At 39.4% G+C, this 17,860-nt stretch overlaps 1 protein-coding gene across 4 annotated transcripts in view; it reads left to right on the top strand.

The window, feature by feature from the left end:
• The first annotated feature begins 547 nt into the window (after positions 1 to 547).
• The window catches only part of RAPH1 (Ras association (RalGDS/AF-6) and pleckstrin homology domains 1), a 157,822-nt gene continuing 140,509 nt past the window's right edge, over positions 548 to 17,860 (top strand). For 3 of the 4 annotated variants that reach the window (XM_024206455.2, XM_024206430.2, XM_029910486.1), the window contains exon 1: positions 548 to 694. The gene's annotated coding sequence lies outside the window, so the exon portion shown is untranslated. Of the gene's footprint in view, positions 695 to 7,112; positions 7,157 to 17,860 lie in introns of all 4 variants that reach the window. The other variant, XM_024206439.2, reaches the window with a different exon arrangement.

The following is a 17,860-nucleotide window of genomic DNA, read 5'->3' as shown; positions in this document are numbered from 1 at the left end:
CTACCATGTATTTTTCACCAGTGCACATTTCTATTGCCCTCAAGTATACAATAGCCTAAGCTTCAGTATATAAAATGGTACATCTCCATTTTAATACATCTCCCAGTAAGGCACAGGGACAAATCAATGGCCTGAGGGTCCCCCCTCCTGTGCAGTGTGGGCATGTTAGCCCAGCTGTGAGGCCCAGCGCCAGCAGCTGCAAGCCCGTTTAGGCGGTAATGTGGACGCTCAGCCGTGGGCTCAGGCACAGGGGTCCAGAAGGCCGGGCCCCCGCGCGCGGCAGCGTAGGCGCGTGGCGGGAGCGGTGAGGAGGCGGCAGCGGGCGCCGCTGACGGGAAGGCGGCGCCTCTCCCCTCACAGCAGGCCGGGCGCGGGGCTGGATGAATGGAGCGGGGGAGCCAGCGGGCTGCGGCGGAGGGAGCGGCGGGGCCTGCGCGCCGGAAGTGAGCGGCCGGGGAGAGCCCGACGCGGCGGGGCTGAGGCTGAGTCAGGCACTGGGGCGTGGGGAGAAGACGCGCCGCAGCCGCCGGCCAGGGACGCGCTCGGGCTGCCAGGCGGGGGCGGCTCCGCGCTGAGCGAAGGGGCTGGGAAGCGCCTGGGGGAGCCGCCGGCGCCGCGCTGCCACCATTAGCCGGGCGGCGAGAGGAGGAGCCGGGGGAGCCGACCTCGAGCCGCAGGAGGAGCCGCCGCCGCGGTGAGTGCTCAGCGCCTGCCCGGGAAGGGGAGCCGAGAGCCGGTCCTCCTCTCTCCCTCCCCGTCCTGCTCTGCTGGCAGTAGCCGCGGGCTGTATCCCCCGGCCTGGGCAGCGGGTTCCCCGGGGGTGACTGGCTCCCAGCCGCGGTGTATGGGGCAGAGGCTGGGGGCTCGCCCTATTGTCCTGTCTGGGGAGCGCCCCCAGCCTGGGGGGGGGGGGGAATGGATGAACATCCCAGCTGGGGGCGGTGATTTGGGGAGAGGGGCAATAATAGATCGGATCTTGTGGTGCCCTAGAAGTGTGTGTAATAAAGCTGGGTGGGGGGAGGAAGGAGGGCTCTCCCCTATATTTTGGGGCTGGGGGGGATGGGAATAGGAGGAGCTGGGTCCTCTTTTTTTACCACATCCCTGCTCCATAGGGTCACGCCAGGCAGAGTGTAGAAGAGGAAGGGTTGGGATTGCCCTAGCAGCAGCAGCGCATCACGCCCCTCGTCTGTTACACTCTTCATGGCTCCAGTTCTCTTCCCCCTTAAAAATCAGTTCAGCTCAAGCTTTGGAAAGAGAGGGTCTGATGGGTGTGTGTGTGTTTAAAGGTGTTGTGGTTTGTCTCTTTCTCTCGCCCCTCTCCATTTGAATCCTGTCAGCGGTTTGTCTGAGCTTGAGGTGCAAAATAAGAGCTTTAATGTAAAAATAGGAATGCGATTCATTTGGTTGAAAAGAAAAGGGTTGAAAGTAGACCGGGGATGTGAGAGGAATCTGTTTTGTGGCATTCAGACAATGTCAGCTTTAGTGAGTCCCCACCCTGTGAAGCTAAAAGCAACATAGTCCCATCCACCGACTAACCAAATGTATATGGCAATAACTTAAAGAATCAACACCCCTTTCCTTAATGTAGGAGGGAAAGAACAAGGCTGATTATTTACAATTTTTAATTCCTTTTTTTAAAAAACCGTATTTTTGTAGCTATTTTGCCATCCATATTGGTGAGGGGCATAATGATTCTTGAAGAACCTCCCAGGCAAGGCTGATGTCTGCATTGGTTTTCATGAAGATGAGGCGAGTTTTCTAGTGCATAGAGAAAATTACCAGTGGGAGGAGAAAGAGGAGTGTCTGTATACAGAAATATATTTTGAATGTTAGAATAGCAGTTAAATTTACTGTACATCTGTATTCAGTTTTTTCTTTTCCATTTTAAAATGGCTTATTATTTGAGGCAACTGATAGCTTTAAAAATGAACAGAGAAGTTATTTCATTTCTATTGGGTAATTGTCTTATTATGTGGCAACTAATAAAATACCTATATGTTTTAGTTTGATTTTTGTATTTAGTTGTTTTCGCGGTGATTTTGACCCTGGTTACATGTACCCAGAAGGATAATAAAATGCACAGAAAAAGAAGCACCTTCTATAAATAAGGTACTGAAGTGTCTATAAAGTCAGTTGGTGCTCTGTTGTGAAAGGGTTGAGAACCACTGTTCTCTGTGATTGTAGATGTAACTTAAAACTATTTTGTATGCCAGAATGACTTTTCTTAAGGGACATATCAACTTAAAAAACACAGTTCTGCTGAAAATTATGTAACTACTGTAGTTACAAGTAACACCTAAAGTTTTTAAAACAGAAGGAAGGAAATCTTTCCAGTTTTACTTTATGCTTAGTCAGTTTCACTGTTTTTTGTGTACAGCCAACTACTCCTTTGCTGAAAGACCCTTCTGAAAATAGACAAGGAATAGAAAAATCACTTAAGAATTTTTTATAAGCAATAAAGAATGCCTACTGCGGACAAACCATCTAAAATAGGGGTTCTCAAACTGAGAGTCGGGACCCCTCCGGGGGTCGCGAGGTTATTACATGGGGGGTCACGAGCTTCACCCCAACCCCGCTCTGCCTCCAGCATTTATAATGGTGTTAAATATATAAAAAAGTATTTTTAATTTATTAGGGGGGTCGCACTCAGAGGCTTGCTATGTGAAAGGGGTCACCAGTACAAAAGTTTGAAAACTACTGACCTAAAAGATGCTGTATCAGAAACTAGAATTTTAAATTAGTAATTTAAAAAAAGACACAAAACAAGTTGACAGTGTCCCTGTGTAATATTTCAGTCACTCTTTTGAATGGTAGGTGGGTGGGAGGAATATAGAGCTAATTGTTTTCCCATGCTTCAGTTAGCACGTGGCTTTCATATCTCTGGGTGGCACTGGAATACTGTTACAAGAGTCCATGGTAGTGAAGCTTTTTCACAGTATGGAATTGGGAAGCGCCTATGGAGCTTCTCCCCCACCCTCCAGATAGATGATTTCCCTAAAGTGGCTAGTTTTCAGAGCAGCACCCTGTGATAAAGTGTTCTGCTACCCATGTTTTTCTAGATTTGCTAGTAGGTGGCATGGTAGACAATATTGCTAAGAAACAAAACGCTCCAGTCAAAGAAAGGAGTATAGCTTACCAATTGTTGCATATCTTAGCTTTTTGATAATTTCATAGTACCAAGATTTTTCATATGAAAGAGAGCACTATGTGTAATATAAAACCTGTCCTCCCTGAGAGATTGCATAATAATGTCTTGAGACCATTACCTGTAACCTTGAGTTTGTTTAAAATAGATTTTGCAGGGCAGTAGTTCATTATGATTAATTGTTTAGGAACTCTCTGTATATTGAGGTTTAAAAAAAAAAAAAAAGTTGTGTTTTTTTTAAAGCCAGGCTGCTTTTATTAAGGATATGTATTGAACTACCATAGGTACAGAATTATATCTTTCAGTTTAAGCTTGGGTCACTGTGTGCAAGATTGATCCATTACCTATGTAGGCTACAGTATAAGTGTACTTACTGTATTTTTATTCAAAATGTGTTTTCAAATGCCTTCTGGTATTGTAACTAATGTTTTTTGGCTTACTTGCTTATTTATTTATTTATTTTTGCTAATAGACTGGTCAGTTTTCTTAAGCCATAAAGACATTGTGTTACTTTATCTCTCTCCCCCACCCAACCTTTGAAACAAAGGTAGGAATTGGTTCTAAACTTTTAAAGCACTGTATGTTAGGAGAGTATCAACACATCTCATAAATATCAGACCCCTTGTTCTCCTTTCTGGAATATTATATTATTTTAGGACTTTTATTGGGACATCTTTGTCTGGTATTGTTCCAGCACTGACAGGAAGTGTAATGCTCCCTCCCCCACCCCCACCCCCACCCTTAAGAAAAAATATGTAGTGTCAAAGCAACTTTATGCCCCTGGAGGAAAAAAGTCTATCAAACAGGGACAAAGTTGAAAGCCTGAAGTAGCCAATCATGTCTAAACAAATGCTAAGTAAGACACATTATGCTGAAAATCACGCTCATTAAACAATTTGGATCATATTCCTTAAATTCTCATTAGCAAAACAAAAACAGGGAAAAAAAATGTCTTGCATTTTAGCTGAAAGTGCAAGTCATAAAATAGCCATGCGAACAGAATAGCAAGTAGATTTACTTGTGAATTTTCAAGTTAAGTAGAAAACCAAAATTTGGAACAAAATAGGGCACTGGACAACTTTCAAAACTGATATTTTCATTTATCATGTGTTGAGCACTTTGCTGACAACCTGGACCACATTAAAAGAGAGAATTTTAAAGCAAAAAAAGTGCTTTTCTACTTAACAGCTAGAAATGTTATGTAAGGAATTTAGGATCACCTATTATTTAGAGATGGATTTTGAAGCCTTATACAGAGGGGTAAGTTGAAGATAACTTTAGCCTTAGTCTTCAAATTCCCTTGCTTTTGTCATTATGAAACTGATTTTACTGAATTATTTACCCAGTGGAGAGGGTCTGGATCCAGATTTCAGAGTCTGGAGTTCTCATGATTTTTGTTCACTATTATTTATATTTCAGTAGCCCCTATTGGCTTCAGCCTGCTAGGTACTGTACATACATAGGCCCTGATCCTGTACAGACTTAAGCATATGCTTATTTTATGCACTGGGAGTAGACCCACTGACTTGAATGGGACTACTCAGTATGTAAAATTGAGCGCTTGTATAATTTTTTACAGGATTGAGGCCATAGAAAATGATTGTACCTATCCCAAAGATCTTATAATCTAAATGCCTGTCTTTAATTTTATTAGACTCTGCAAAAATATTACCCATAAGGATTTTTAAATACATAGTTTATAACAATGGCTCTCAACCTTTCCAGACTACTGTACCCCTTTCAGGAGTCTGATTTCTCTTGTGTACCCCCAAGTTTCACCCCACTTAAAATCTACTTGCTTACAAAATCAGACATAAAAATACAAGTGTCACAGCACACTACTACTGAAAATTGCTTACTCTCTCATTTTTACCATATAATTACAAAATCAATTTGAATATAAATATTGTACTTACATTTCAGTGTATAGTATACAGAGCAGTATAAACAAGACATTGTATGACATTTTAGTTTGTACTGATTTCGCTAGTGCTTTTTATGTAGGCTGTTATAAAACTATGCCAATATCTAGATAAATTGATGTACCCCCTGGAAGACCTCTGTGTACCCCCAGGGATACGCGCACCCTTGGTTGAGAACCACTGGTTTATAATATATGCATGCTACGTTTGATTTATTTCCTAATTGAATAGGAATGTAAAATGCACATTGTGCCAATAAACCACACATGTACAATTGCTTCATGATGTTTCAATACCCTTTCCTTAAAAACTTTGGGCGGGGGGAGAGAATACTTCTGGGCTTAGATGTTTTACGCAAAGGAATTTTTACAGCAGAATTAGGAATCCCCGGGAAAACAAGGCTTGAAATGAAAAGACTCTTGGATTTATGTATCGTTTAAAACTCTTTAACCATTAAATCAGCAAATTTGATCTTGAAACATGCATAATGACACTAGACCCATGTATCATTTATATACAACAGAATATGGCTACAGACAACAGTTGAGTGATTTTTTTAAAGAGAATAATGAAATATAATTGATACTAAAAAATAATTGCCTAATTTAGTATTGAATAAAAGAAGCTATTTTAATGGTCCAGAACACACCTTAGTCAAATTGTAGGTACAAGTCAACAAGGATTGAACGGACGTGACATTTTCTGCCTTTAGGTATTTGTACAACAAGGTTACGGGTTACTGGTGGGAAGCTTCCACTAACGTTGCCTGATTTGTAATTGGTCTTTAGGTTGACAAGGGATTTAAGGTTCTACTGTTGTTAATCTGCAAGCATTAAATTCCCTTAAATGCTCTTTCCATTGAAAAAGGCATATCTCAAAAGGCTTAATATTATAAACTAATAAGCCATTTTGAAATAGAATAGTTTCCATCTCACAGTGAACAACACATAACATTCTTTAATGGCTGAATATTTTAAAATATTTTTCTAGATGAGAATTTTGTATGTTAGATTCAGAGAAAGTAAGTGTTGGTGCTAAATCAGAAGCATATTTCTGATAATTTAAAGCAGATCTAATGTATCGTTTGCAATTTTTTCTTTGCCTTTGCAAATAATAAATGCACTGGGCAAAAAATAGAGCTATGACTCTATATTTAAAGGTTTAACATTTTAATCATTCACTAGATGATGTTTTATAATCTTACTGACTACGTAGGTTACTATAGGTCTTTTAATGAAGAATTCCTGAACTGTCCTTTTCTGATGGTTACCACTTGTGACAATTTCCCCACCAGGAACAGCATGTCTAAAAGCATGTGCATCAGAATGTGTAACTATGGTGTTGAGTCACTAAGAAATAAGGATGGCAAATGGAGTTCTTTCCACCAAAGGTTTTTTGACTTAACTGAATACTAGGGAGAAGAGAAACATGTGAAATGGATCCTTAAAATTCCACATGACCAAATAGTTATCTGAGCTAAAAGCTTATTAGCCCTGGAGCCTACTATCATAATTCAGTTGAATTTTGTTCTAGTAAGAAACTGACATATTTAAGGTTACTATAAAGACTTGAATGCAGTGTTGTTGTAGTTGTCTAGATTCCAGGGTATAAGAGAGACAAAGTTGGTTCAATAAAAGATATTACCTCACCCACCTCATCACTAGAAAGACTTGTTCATTCACCTCTTATCTCTTCTGATGAATAAGTGATATTTTTGTCTGGACATTTAAGTGTTTTGTAATTTGCATATTACAGTAAAAAACTGAGAAGAAACCTCATTAAAGTCTTTGAAAAATTGAGAAATAAGGAATCTTTTTAATAAAGACCTCAGTGTTGTACAGGGCAACTGCTAACTTATGGAGAAGTATTCTTTGTGTCTTGCTTCCTGACCTGCTTCTAGAATCCAAATCTGTATTGGAAAGTTATCATTTGTGGTTTCACTGTATCAAGTCACCATCTTTACATTATTTTTAAAAGGTACTGTATTGATAGTACTCAAAGTGCAACCATTGGCAGTGAAAGCTTCTTTTCTTCTTCTCCCTCAGTGTTACTCAACTCACACGTGGAACAGCCAACTCTAGAGTGAAAGGTTAGTTCAGCCTACATGCATATTCAATCTTTTAGCATCTGAGACTGCCCACAAAGGTGCCAATAGTGGTGGATTTTGTCTTTGTTTTCTCTACCAATGTTATTAGATAGTAACTACTTTCTGACCCTACCATTCTGAATCAGATTTGAACCAATGACTTGGAGGTGCGGCATCTTGATTATTTCTGCTGTACTTCCACTTTCTACTGAAATGTCCTTAAATGTGTTTATGCTTGAAATATTTACATAATGAAATTACATCTTTATAGACAATGACTGGTAAAATGGCTTGCTTAGATTCTGACTGTTAACATAATATATGTTGAAGTAAATTGAAGTCTGAGTCTCTTGCATTGTGTGTGTGTTTTTGCTAAGAAATAAATTTTTTGGTCTATTCTGGCAAGTAAGAGGAGACCGCCTTCCAATATACCTGCTTTGTTTGTTCCCATCATTTAAGAAACAATACAAATAATGTATTCTATAGATTTTCTTCTCTGTCCTAGTTTTATGGCAGGTTTAGATTTATGAACTTCTGTGGTTTAGCTCCCCAGTGTGGATGCTGGGTTGATCCCTTTCTTCTAGTTTCATTCAGGCAATGAATAACTATTCAGGACAAAGTGATTTTTGGCATCCACTTTCCAGGTTCCCCAGTCTTTTCCTATTTCACGTTGAGGCACTATCTTCTAAGCCTCAACCACAAGTGTCATGGAAGACAGCACCAGCAAAACAAACACACAACAACTTTATGTAATGTAAGAATATACGCTGACTTCAGGGGCTCCTTCCAGATATTCCTCCCAGGGCATGTGTGGTTGCAATGCCTAGTTAAGCAGCTGCTCAGAAGTTCTCTGACCCAGCTGCCTGCTTGTAGGAGTTGACCCAAATGTGGTAGCCTTATCTCCTGTTCCCTTTTGAAATTCTCCTTAGTGAAATAATAGCATCATAGGATTGAAAGCTGAGCAACAGAGATCACAAAGGTTTTGTTGTTGTTGTTGTTGTACTGGTTAAAAGTAACACCTCTTTAAGGTCAGTGACTATATTTTGGAGAAAATTTAGTATCCCTGCCCCTTCAGTTTAGGTGTGATAGTTAATAATATACATCTTCTGAGACATGCTTTTGGTCTTTCAACAAGATCAGAGTTGGCATTGGTTTTATTTCTAAGGTGTAAAAGGTTGGGTTTAAAAACAAAAAACAAAAAAAACCCCAACCCCCTAACACTGTCCTATTTTAGTGTCATAAAGGAGGGTTTAAAAAAAAAAAAAGCATACATTCAATTTTTAAAAAAAGTCTCTTGTAGGTAATACTCCCCAAGCTTCAGTAAATGTATTCACTTTCATTTCCAGATCATAGCCTTTCTCTCTCTGTGGATATTGCTTGTGTCATGACTCATGTTGGCTGACTTTGTCAAATTGGGAGTGGACTTTGGAGTGTGTTATATCCAGCTAAACTGTGGGTGATCTAGAAGGATCAATTTAAAAAAAACATTATTTCCATAACTGAGGTGGATTTTTTTTTTTGTAGCTCAGTAATGATGTTCCAAAACAGAATGACATTGACATGGGAAGTGCACTAGTTTTGCAAAAATTCTGTACTTCCAGATTTGTAATGTTAAGCCTATGCCTTCCTGTTTAATGTTGGAGCTCATTGTTTGTTGCTATTGCTAATCTTCCGTGGTTTAGAATGAAGACTATTGAATGAGACTACAGTACTTATGAAATTGAGAATTTTCTTTTCTATAACTTGTCTAATATTTGTCCAAATTTATTTGACTTCAGTATTCAAATTATAAATACTTTAATGGTTCTCTGCTTCTTAGATGGTAATAAAACTATTTTATGGCTGTGGCACTAGTATCTTGGGTCCCCTATTCTTGTTTTCGCAATATCTCTAGGGACATGGAACAGTCTTTGACTGAGTGTCCCAAGTACCCTCTTACTCCCTGCCTATATATTACTACAGGTATAGTTTGTTTCTACATCTTACTCCCTGTCTATATCTTACTACAGGTATAGTTTCCTTTCCTTGTCAGTGAAATTCTCAAGTAAACCTAAGATCAAAATTATCTTACAATGAAACTTATGGGTGAAAATGCTGTAGTGATAACTAATTATTATTATTATTAATAAAGTTTTTAAAAACAAACTTAGATTTTGTATAGAGTTATATGTAGTCTACTTCTGGGTATTAGTGTAGTCAGAAAGTATACATTTGTAGCTAGATTTAAGATAGTATTCAACTTGGGTCCGAGCACTGAAGTGTGTGTTGTTCCATCATATCTCCTCTGTTATCTGGCCTATCCTAGAAATCATATCTGTTGCTAGTAATGGGTGTAGGCTGTGGGTCCAGTATTGATTCTCTGAAACAGTTTAACTGTAATGTAGTCCAGGACAAACCATTCAGTTCTGTTTCAGAAAACTGCACTTAAGACTTCTTCAAGCATCTTTTTCATTTCAGAAAACTGTGATTAAACTAAACACCAGTTTGTCCTGAGCTATGCTTTTCTAGTGTAGACTTGGCCTCTTAATGAAACTATCCACCTGTGTCATGCATAATCTCCTTTTCACATTTTTAAGACTTTTTGAAGTAAAGGTACAGGTCTTTTCATTAATATTCCAGTCTCGAAATTCTTTTTTCATTAGTATATTGATAATGAGGATTGTTCACGTCCTATTCCTGCATTCAGTGCCTCCTCACTAATCCCGATACAATACTGGGGTGTGTTCCATTCAATATGGAATAAAACTAGATCTTTGTTTTCTTTAATTAATAGGTCATTTCCAGATTTTCCTGTCCTTTAATGTATTATTTCAAAAGTTTCTTGAACCTGCATAGGTGGTAACTTTTTCATTGTGTACAGGTTGGGCAGAATAAAGTTAATTTTATATGTTGTTAACCTCATCTCTGGGGAGGCCTCATGGCTGTGTTGAATGCAGGAATTAAGGCATCTTCTTTTTCAATCCCAGTTTAGGTAATTTAGATTTCTGTAATTCCTGTCTGTCACATTTCTTGATGGATAGTGTTCAACCTGTGATACGCTGTAAAAAATCCCAAGGGTTAAGAGAATTTCTGCCTAGAAACCATTTAACAAGTCTCTTGTTTCTTATCTACATAGTCACAAATCCTGTTCACTCTTACTTGGCTCCTGATTTTGCATTGTGTGCTTTACATGTTTCCAAAGCAGATTGCCAACTCTGCAGGGTGCTTATTTGCCATTAGGAATTTGATCCATTAAATCTTACACTTTAAAGTACTATTATCAAAACATAACTGTGGCAAGAATTTATAATGTCTGTTAAATATTATAACAGTAATGGTCACTCATGCAACACTGACCACATATGCTTAATTTGATGTCTTGGTAGATCACTTAGATATTTTTTTAACTGCCTCGTTGGAAAGATCAAGAGAGCCATGCTGCTCATACATTTTTGTTCATGTAGTCTTATTAAAGTACTCCTCTGCTTTTGTGCCTTTTCTGCACTATCCTCTTAGTGATTGGATGGCAGTGGAACACTTCTTAGTTTACCATCCAGTCCCTTTATTTGTATGTATTTCAAGCTCCTGCTTCCTTGGGATAGAGATTCACTTTTTTTTTCTCTTTGCAGTTACTCCGTCAACTCTGCTTCTAAGTTCAACACATATTCTTGACTCTTTGTTTCGTTTCTGATATCTTCCTCCCTCCTTCCTTTGAAACACTTTTTGGAAGTCTTAACTTAAATCACATTTGTCTGAATTTTCTAGTATCCAAATTGTGTCCCTCTACTTGATCTCTGTTAAAACAGTATTGTTTTAGTTTCTCCCTTAAGTTTAATAGACTTAATCATTTTTCTTTCTCTGACTATTGTGTTACTGAGAGAGAGAGAGGAAAAGCATTTGGAGTAATCAGTTAATTATATAAATATTAATCGTTGATTGTGTAAATTCTTTTGAACTGTCATTGTCAGCTGTTTGAGAACTCCAAAAGAGTTTCTTGACCACTTAATCACATAATTGTTAGCCATTTTCAGATTCTAAATTCTCATAAACTGTATTAACTAATGCAGATGTCTCCCAGGGGGTTTCTGAACATCTGCAACCATTCCTTTTGTCAGGTGTGATTAGATAACTTAAGGACCTTTCAAACTAATACATTTTGACTAAATGTATGTACTAAATTCCCTTTGTGAAATTACTTAAGTTTTTAAAAAATTTAAAAAAGCCCAAACAAACAAGCTCAATGATTACTTCCTTGGAGAAAATGAGAATAAACACCTCACAGCCTACCTTATTAATGCATGGCTTAAGACAATGACTTTTCACATGGGTAGATAATTCTGGCTGACTTGGTTTGATAGGTACAGTAAAATTTACAGACTATTCCAAAAGAGTAATTTATAACTATTGTATTTGGAAAACTTCTGTGTTTTGCTTATCAAAATTTCCTAGATTCTGGCATTTCTAGCAATTTAACTTTAGTTAATGATATCTGTACAGAAGATTTAAGAGACACATAACTCAGTAGTAATATGAAGCTTTTTAGGAGAACAGGTGAATGCAGGAACAATAGTTGTATGTGCCAGTTTCACTGATATTACTTTTCAGAAACTAAAACCTACTTTGTGGACAGCAGTGGTGGAGAGTCTACCTTTTCCTGCACCTCTGTTGAAGTGCACACTCCAACCCATCAGCAGATGACTTAGTTCTTGGCTTTGCTGGTTCCTTGAGAGCACTCCATAGAACTGAAAAGCTACTTTTCCATTTGTGTTGCAGCAATGGTATGTACACAGTAAAAAGAAAAAAAACAGTAATGAAGTGTACTAGTAGTGTGGGATGTCCTCCTGTTTTCATTTAAAAATAAAAATCCATGATTGTTAAGGATTGGGAATTTGGAAACTCTTTGTTTTGTATGCCACCATATAAAAAGTGATACTGTACTTATTTATGAAAATTAAGTTTTTCTCTTGTAAGAAATGGAGCTAAAAAAAGAAATTGTGGCATACCTGTGGTGTGCAGAGAACTACCAATCCATTGTAATTGTATAGGAGCAACTGATATTACAAGTCAATGCATAGTCTAAAAAGTACCCCAGAAAAGGCAAACTAAAAATGAATTTAAGAATAGCTTATCACTACTTTATATTTACAAATATAAGTTAATGGTAACTTAGTACTTTTGAGTATTTCTGGGAAGGACTTGTATTCCTACTGAGGTTGAAAGTCCAATGCAGAGCAAACAAAACAAACTGGTTCATACTCTGCACTTTCAGTTATGTTAGCAAGTGGTTTCACTTCTGAAGTCTCTTCGGTAAGAAATATATTTTTAAGTACACAAATTATATACACTTCATCTTAATTACTGTTATTTTATTAATTAGCTTATACATATACCAGTTGATGTTAGTTAGATTAGATAGTATGTCTTCCAAAAGTTACATGTATCCTGTTGAGTCAGTCTTTCTGTATAGCTGATGGGGATTTAGCCTGGATCTTTCAAAGGTAATGCCAGGCTTTTTTGAATAGTCATCTACATTGGAGTGTCTTCTGACTTATATTACCGTACCTTCAAGAATAATTTACAATAACTAAATAGCATTTCATTATGTGACATTTTATACAATTATAGTTTGGTTTAGTTTACATTATGCACCTCTGCCCCGATATAACGCGACCCGATATAACACGAATTCGGATATAACGCGGTAAAGCAGCGCTCCAGGGGGGCTGGGCTGCGCACTCTGGTGGATCAAAGGAAGTTCGATATAACGCGGTTTCACCTATAACACGGTAAGATTTTTTGGCTCCCGAGGACAGCGTTATATCGGGGTAGAGGTGTACAAGCTATTTTTTGGTTAGTTGCATTGAAAATATTTTGAAATGAATTTTTCTTGTTCACTTTCTGGCCCAAAGCCTGATTTAGTGAAATACTACTTTATTCTGTTTATGTAGACATGTCACTTCATTATCAATGAATATTTAAATTACTTGTCATGTATGGAGTGCTTTCTATCTGAGCATCTTAGAGTCTTACAAATGATGAACCAAGTTGTTATAAGAATGGCCATTCTGGGTCAGACCAGTGGTCCATCTAGCCCAGTATCCTGCCTTCTGTGAGTGGTCAGTGCCTGATGTTTCAGAGGGAATGAACAGAACAGGGCAGTTTCAAGTGATCCATCCCCTGTCTTCTAGTCCCAGCTTCTGGTGGTCAGAGGTTTAGGGATACCTAAAGCATGGAGTTGTGTCCCTGACCATCTTGGTTAACAGCCATTGATGGACCTATTCTCCATGAATTTACCTAATTCTTTTTTTAACCCGGTTATACTTTTGGCCTTCACAACATCCCCTGGCAATGAGTTCCACAGGTTAAGTGTGCGTTGTGTGAAGAAGTACTGTTTGTTTGTTGGTTTTGTTTTAAACGTGCTGCCCAATAATTTAATTGAGTTACCTCTGGTTCTTGTATTATATAAAGGGGTAAATACACTTCCTTATTCACTTCTCCACTCCAGTCATTTTATAGACGTCTATCATATTCCCCCCCCCCCCCTTAGTTGTCTCTTTTCTAAAATGAACAGTCCCAGTCTTTTTAATTTCTCGTCATATGGAAACTGTTCCATACCTCTAATTGTTTTTCTTGCCCTTCGCTGTACTTTTTCAAATTCTAATATATATATTTTTTAGATAGGGAGACCAGAACTACATGCAATGTTCAAGATGTGGGGACTACCATGGATTAATATAGTTGCATTATGATGTTTTCTTATTATCTATCCCTTTCTTAATGGTTCCTAACATTGTTAACTTTTTTCAGTGCTGCAGTACATTGAGCAGACATTTCAGAGAACTCCAAGATCTTTCTCGAATGGTAACAGCTAATTTAGACCCCATCATTTTGTATGTATAGTTGGGATTATTTTTTCCAATATGTGTTGCTTTATACTTCTCAACATTGAATTTCATTTACCATTTTGTTCCCCAGTCACCTACGTTAGTGAGATCCCTTTTGTAACTCTCTAAGTAAATATTATTTATAAATATTGTTTATGTAGGAGCACTCCCACTTTAATCTTTTACTTAGCAGCCTAAATTAGGACCTGTCTCCTATCTTTCTCTGTGTCACTGATACCTATCTGTACTATGACCACTGGCTGCTTACCATCACCCAGCGTAAGTGAAGTAATGAATGTTATTTCTATTTTAAAGATGGGATATAGGGGCTCAGATTGGTTAAATGGCTTTCCTAAAATCACAGTACATGTCTGTGGATGAGCCAGGAACAGAATTCAGACCTCTGGATTCTCAATCCTGTGGGTGAAGCACTAGACCATGTTTTCTTTTGTAACATCTAAAGGACATAGCGCAGTATACTGTCAAATATGGAAATCTGAGCTATGACTTAGAACAGGGGTGGGCTCTGCTCCAGGAACTGGCCGGCACCACATCCCTGCGGCCCCGGGGGGGGAAGGGAGGGGGGAGAGAGGGCTGAGCGCGCTGTCCTTGCTTGTGGGTACCTCTCTTGAAGCTCCCGTTGGCTGTGGTTCCGCGTTCCTGGCAAATGGGAGCTTCAGAGGAGGTACCCACAGGCAAGGGCAGCACCCCAGGGGCCGCAGGGACTTGGTGCCGGCCGCTTCACAGAGTGGAGTGGCACGGGGACAGGGCGGGCAGGAAGGCAGGGAGCCTGCCCTGGCCCCAGTGTGCGCCACTGCCACTCCGGAGTCGCTCCAGGTAAGCGGCACTGTGCTGGAGCCCACACCCCGAACCACTCCTGCACCCCAACTCCCTGCCTGGAGCCCCCTGCCTGCACCCCAACCCCCTGCTGCACCCCACACCCCAACCCCCTGCCCTGAGCCCCTGGCCGCACCTCGCATCCCTCCTGCACCCCAACCGCCTGCCCTAAGCCCCCTCCCGCACTCTGCACCACTGCCCTGAGCCCCCTCCCACACTGTGCACTCCCTTCTGCACTCTAACCCCCTTCCCTGAGCCCTCTCGTATACCCCACACCCATCCTCTGCCCCAACCCCTTTCCCTAAGCCCCTTCCTGCACACTGCACCCCCTTCTGCACCCCAATCCCCTGCCCCAGCCCTACATTCATGGCCCTGCATACAATTTCCCCACCCAGATGTGGCCCTCGGGCCAAAAAGTTTGCCCACCCTTGACTTAGAAGAATTAGTCATTGTACTACCTAGATTTAAAAATGCAAGAGGTAAACTTGAAGTATTCTTTATTTTTTCACCACCATACACAGGCGCCAGCTCCCCACTCCTCCCCTTCACCCTGCCTCCCAGTGACTTTTGCATGCTGCGGAACAGCTGATCGTGGCAGACAGGAGGGCCTGGGGCGGGGGAGCTGGCTGCAGGTGGGTGCTAAGCACCCACTAATTTTTTTTCTGTAGGGTGTTCCAGGGCTGGAGCACCCACAGAGTTGGCACCTATGCCACCATATAAAAAACACTCTCCTTCTTGAATTATTTACTTAAATCAAGCTGCACTGTATTGTAAAGTTTGACATAACCTTTAAGCGGTATGTCTGGATTGCAAAGTTATATTCGCAAGTTGTTTTGAGATATTTGTTTTATTGTGGTAATACCAACAAACTACATCTGGATTTTGTGAAAGGCTGAAATCCACAGAGCATGGATATATTTATTGGGCTTCTTGCTGGTTAAGCTACTTTACAGAGATGAACTTCAGAAACTTACTTTAAAACTAGGGTTTTATTTACAGCAGAACTGAAAATCTGCTACTCTTGCTGTCCTCTGCCTTTTCATTCTAACATACAATATTAGAATAGGAATTAGGAAGATCTTTTTTCCTTTTATGTAAATTAGGCCTTACATTTGGAGTTTGTATGAGGGGAGCCAACAAAAGTATTGTGTTACATGCTCTAATCTATCTTAAAACTGATGGTGCAGATGTATTCCTCATAATGTGGCTTTTTTATAGTTCTAAAAGTCTCGCTAAACAAAACCTGTGGTTTGTCAGAAGAATCATCTTTCCGTTCTTGGATTTCACTAACTGTTCAAATATAGATATATGCCTGACTGAAAGTGATCAAAAATGGCAGGACTGTTTAAAAGGTTTCCTGGACTACTGAGATGAGGAAAAAAATCTTAATGACTCTTGTTTAGAGGTAGCAGTAAGATTCTAAAGTGCTTTTCTGGCAGAATGAGGTTAGAGAAAAATGTAAAATAAAACTCTCTGAAATCATGCTGACTGGTACTCCATTTCTCATTCCAGTGTTTTACAAAGTTAGAGATGCACATAAAATAAGAAATAATACACACAAAGATTTCAAAAATAGTGAAATGCAGAACTAGTAGCACTTTGCTTTCTCTCAGCAAGTCTGAAGTGTTTGCAAGCCCACGGAAATGGTGTTTATTACAAAAAACCCTTAAAGTTCAGTTTTAAAAGTTGATATGGTTCTATTGCCCTTATTTGTAAAAGCTTGTTTAACTGAAACCTACACTTTGGCTCAAATTTAATCTGCCATGCCCTTTTATTTCAAAGGACTCTGCTAGGAGCTTATGTATGCACCCTTGTGAGAGCTGGTCTCAACAAATGTCTTGAAGTAGATAGGTATCTTAGTTGGCTTTAAAAATGATACACCAGTTTGAATGCACTGTCTATTTATCTATAGATGGAGAGCTATAAAAGCAAGTTCGTAAAATCATACAGATTTTTCAGGAAAACCCTACAGAATCCACAGTTATGCAGAAATATACTAAGCACTCCTGATCTTAATCAGTTATATGTTCTCCTTAAAAGCTACTCCTCACGAAGAGTCTATGGTATGGTTAACATCAATAAACAGATGACTATGTTGTGGGAAAGGAGGCCTTTACATTCTCTAGAATTTAGACCCACTAGCTGCTTCAAACATGATGGGAGATATTTCTAAGCAAATCCTCTCTTAATTTTCTTCAGTATTTGGGAATTGACTGTTAAAATATGAATAATCCTCAGCAGGCATAATATATTTAAAATGTCTTTGACCCCAAAAGCCTTACTTCTTCCAAGGAGAGGGTCAAGGTGGGTGAGATAGTATCTTTTATTGGACCAACTTCTGCTGGTGAGAGAGAAGCTTTCAAGCCACACAAAGCTTTTCTTCAGGAAAGCCATTAGCAGTTTTCTTTATTTCTGTACTTTTGATGAGCAAGCCCCAAAGGTCTTTTTCAAGTACTCAAAATTAGTGATGAATACTTTGTACCAATGTGATCTTACACATGGATCCCATGAACAGTTCCTCAATCAGTTAAATGTTCAACAGTTAGTGAAATATTAAATTGTAGTAATACTTTCACTTCCGTGGCACCTATCGTTATAGGATCTCAGGGTGCTTCGTAAGTAATGAATTAAGCCTCACGACACACCCATGAAGTGGCATTTTCCCCATCTGTCTGTCTGTCTGTCTCTCATGTGCATGCTCATTGGTTTGGTGACATTAGTTGTAGTTTCCAATATAAAAGAATGGATTGCGTGAAGGTCATCATCTGTAAAAGGTGCCCATCTGTAATTATGGGGAAATGAGAAATTCACTGGACCTTTATGCCTCAAAGTCCCACAAAGCAACAAAGAGTCCTGTGGCACCTTAAAGACTAACAGATGTATTGGAGCATAAGCTTTCGTGAGTGAATACATGTGTCTGACAAAGTGGGTATTCACCCACGAAAGCTTATGCTCCAATACATCTGTTAGTCTTTAAGGTGCCACAGGACTCTTTGTTGCTTTTTTA

This window comes from Terrapene carolina, unplaced genomic scaffold (assembly GCF_002925995.2).
Source record: "Terrapene carolina triunguis isolate 2854851 unplaced genomic scaffold, T_m_triunguis-2.0 Scaffold62, whole genome shotgun sequence".
NCBI lineage: Eukaryota > Metazoa > Chordata > Testudines > Emydidae > Terrapene > Terrapene triunguis.
This window is presented reverse-complemented; position numbering and strand designations above follow the sequence as displayed.